Source organism: Heterodontus francisci, unplaced genomic scaffold (genome assembly GCF_036365525.1).
Source record: "Heterodontus francisci isolate sHetFra1 unplaced genomic scaffold, sHetFra1.hap1 HAP1_SCAFFOLD_83, whole genome shotgun sequence".
Classification (NCBI taxonomy): Eukaryota; Metazoa; Chordata; class Chondrichthyes; order Heterodontiformes; family Heterodontidae; genus Heterodontus; species Heterodontus francisci.
The window spans coordinates 6065697-6069862 of record NW_027141917.1 but is presented as its reverse complement, the minus strand read 5'-3'; positions in this window follow the sequence as shown (position 1 = coordinate 6069862).

Below are 4166 nucleotides of genomic sequence, written 5' to 3'. Positions count from 1 at the left end.
CAAGGTAACAGACTGCCCAGTTTCCGGGGTAACTGACTGCCCTGTTTCCAGGGTAACTGACTGCCCTGTTTCCGGGGTAACTGACTGCCCTGTTTCCTTGGTAACTAACTGCCCAGTTTCCAGGGTAACTGATCACCCTTTTTCCGGGATAACTGACTGCACTGTTTCCGCGATAACTGACTGCCCTGTTTCCAGGGTAACTGATCACCCTGTTTCCAGGATAACTGACTGCCCTGTTTCCAGGGTAACTGAATGCCCAGTTTCCAGGGTAAATGACAGCCCTGTTTCCGGGGTAACTGACTGCCCTGTTTCCAGGGTAACTGATCACCCTGTTTCCAGGGTAACTGATCACCCTGTTTCCAGGATAACTGACTGCCCTGTTTCCAGGGTATCTGACCGCCCTGTTTCCAGGGTAACAGACTGCCCTGTTTCCAGGGTAACTGATCACTCTGTTTCCGTGATAACTGAATGCCTTGTTTCCGGGATAACTGTCTGCCCGGTTTCCCGGGTAACTGACTGCCCTGTTTCCAGGGGAACTGACTGCCCTGTTTCCGGGATAACTGATCAGCCTGTTTCCGGGATAACTGACTAACCTGTTTCCAGGGTGACTGACTGCACTGTTTCCAGGGTAACTGACTGCCCAGTTTCCGGTGTAACTGACCGCCCTGTTTCTGGGGTAACTGACTGCCCTGTTTCCGGGGTAACTGACTGCCCAGTTTCCTGGGTAACTGATCACCCTTTTTCCGGGATAACGGACTGCCCTGTTTCGGGGATAACTGACTGCTCTGATTCCAGGGTAACTGATCACCCTGTTTCCGGGGTAACTGACTGCCCTGTTTCCAGGGTAACTGACTGCCCAGTTTCCAGGGTAACTGATCACCCTGTTTCCGCGGTAACTGACTGCCCTGTTTCCAGGGTAACTGACTGCCCAGTTTCCAGGGTAACTGATCACCCTGTTTCCGGGATAACTGACTGCCCTGTTTCCTGGATAACTGACTGCCCTGTTACCAGGATAACTGACTGCCCCTTTTCCAGGGTAACTGATCACCCTGTTTCCGGGATAACTGACTGCCCTTTTTCCAGGGTAACTGATCACCCTGTTTCCGGGATAACTGACTGCCCTGTTTCAGGTGTAACAGACTAACCTGTGTTCAGGGGGACTGACTGCCCTGTTTCCAGGGTAACTGACTGCCCAGTTTCCAGGGTAACTGACTGCCCTGTTTCCAGGGTAACTGACTGCCCTGTTTCCGGGGTAACTGACTGCCCTGTTTCCAGGGTAACTAACTGCCCCATTTCCAGGGTAAATGATCATCCTTTTTCCGGGATAACTGACTGCACTGTTTCCGCGATAACTGACTGCCCTGTTTCCAGGGTAACTGATCACCCTGCTTCCAGGATAACTGACAGCCCTGTTTCCAGGGTAACTGACTGCCCAGTTTCCAGGGTAACTGATCACCCTGTTTCCAGGGTAACTGATCACCCTCTTTCCAGGATAACTGACTGCCCTGTGTCCAGGGTATCTGACCGCCCTGTTTCCAGGGTAACAGACTGCCCTGTTTCCAGGGTAACTGATCACTCTGTTTCCGGGATAACTGACTGCCTTGTTTCCGGGATAACTGTCTGCCCGGTTTCCAGGGTAACTGACTGCCCTGTTTCCAGGGGAACGGACTGCCCTGTTTCCGGGGTAATTGATCAGCCTGTTTCCGGGATAACTGACTAACCTGTTTCCAGGGTGACTGACTGCCCTGTTTCCAGGGTAACTGACTGCCCACTTTCCGGGGTAACTGACCGCCCTGTTTCCGGGGTAACTGACTGCCCTGTTTCTGGGGTAACTGACTGCCCTGTTTCCAGTGTAACTGACTGCCCAGTTTCTTGGGTAACTGATCACCCTTTTTCCGGGATAACTGACTGCCCTGTTTCGGGGATAACTGACTGCCCTGTTTCCAGGGTAACTGATCACCCTGTTTCCGGGATAACTGACTGCCCTGTTTGCAGGGTAACTGACTTCCCAGTTTCCAGGGTAACTGATCACCCTGTTTCAGGGGTAACTGACTGCCCTGTTTCCAGGGTAACTGATCACCCTGTTTCCGGGATAACTGACTGCCCTGTTTCTGGGATAACTGACTGCCCTGTTTCCAGGGTAACTGTCTGCCCTGTTTCCGGGGTAACTGACTGCCTTGTTTCCAGGGTAGCTGATCACCCTGTTTCCGGGATAACTGACTGCCCTGTTTCCGGGATAACTGACTGCCCTGTTTCCAGGTTAACTAACCTCCCTGTTTCCAGGGTAAATGACTGCCCTTTTTCCAGGATAACTGACTGCCCCTTTTCCAGGGTAACTGATCACCCTGTTTCCGGGATAACTGACTGCCCTTTTTCCAGGGTAACTGATCACCCTGTTTCCGGGATAACTGACTGCCCTGTTTCAGGGGTAACAGACTGCCCTGTTTCTAGTGTAACTGACTGCCCTGTTTCCAGGGGAACTGACTGCCCTGTTTCTGGGGTAACTGAACACCCTGTTTCCGGGGTAACTGACTAACCTGTTTCCAGGGGGGATGACTGCCCTGTTTCCAGAGTAACTGACTGCCCAGATTCCGGGGTTACTGACTGCCCTGTTTCCAGGGTAACTGACTGCCCTGTTTCCGGGGTAACTGACTGCCCTGTTTCCAGGGTAACTAACTGCCCAGTTTCCAGGGTAACTGATCACCCTTTTTCCGGGATAACTGACTGCATTGTTTCCGCGATAACTGACTGCCCTGTTTCCAGGGTAACTGATCACCCTGTTTCCGGGATAACTGACTGCCCTGTTTCCAGGGTAACTGACTGCCCAGTTTCCAGGGTAAATGACTGCCCTGTTTCCGGGGTAACTGACTGCCCTGTTTCCAGGGTAACTAATCACCCTGTTTCCGGGATAACTGACTGCACTGTTTCCGGGATAAATGACTACCCAGTTTCCAGGATAACTGATCACCCTGTTTCCAGGGTAACTGATCACCCTGTTTCCAGGATAACTGACTGCCCTGTTTCCAGGGTATCTGACCGCCCTGTTTCCAGGGTAACAGACTGCCCTGTTTCCAGGGTAACTGATCACTCTGTTTCCGGGATAACTGACTGCCTTGTTTCCGGGATAACTGTCTGCCCTGTTTCCAGGGTAACTGACGGCCCTGTTTCCAGGGGAACTGACAGCCCTGTTTCCGGGGTAACTGATCACCCTGTTTCCGGGGTAACTGACTAACCTTTTTCCAGGGTAACTGACCGCCCTGTTTCCAGGGTAACTGACTGCCCTGTTTCCGGGGTAACTGACTGCCCTGTTACCAGGGTAACTGACTGCCCTGTTGCCAGGATAACTGACTGCCCTGTTTCCAGGGTAACTGATCACCCTGTTTCCGGGAAAACTGACTGCCCTGTTTCCAGGGTAACTGATCACCCTGTTTCCGGGATAACTGACTGCCCTGTTTCAGGGGTAACTGATCACCCTGTTTCCAGGGTAGCTGATCACCCCGTTTCCGGGGTAACTGACTGCCCTGTTTCCAGGGTAACTGACTGCGCAGTTTCCAGGGTAACTGATCTCCCTGTTTCTGAGGTAACTGATTAAACTGTTTCCAGGCTAACTGACCGCCCTGTTTCTGGGGTAACTGACCGCCCTATTTCCAGGATATCTGACTGCCCTGTTTCCAGGTGAACTGATCACCCTGTTTCCGGGATAACTGACCGCCCTGTTTCCGGGATAACTGACTGCCCTGTTTCCAGGATAACTGACTGCCCTGTTTCCAGGGTAACTGACTGCCCTGTTTCTGGGGTAACTGATCTCCCTGTTTCCGGGGTAACTGAATGCCCTGTTTCCAGGATAACAGACTGCCCTGTTTCCTGCTCAACTGACTGCCCTGTTTCGGGGGAAACTGACTGCCCTGTTTCCAGGGTAACTGACCGCCCTGTTTCCAGGATAACTGATCACCCTGTTTCCGTGGTAACTGACCACCCTGTTTCCAGGGTAACTGATCTCCCTGTTTCCGGGGTAACTGAATGCCCTGTTTCCAGGATAACAGACTGCCCTGTTTCCTGCTCAACTGACTGCCCTGTTTCGGGGGAAACTGACTGCCCTGTTTCCAGAGTAACTAACTGCCCAGTTTCCAGGGTAACTGATCACCCTTTTTCCGGGATAACTGACT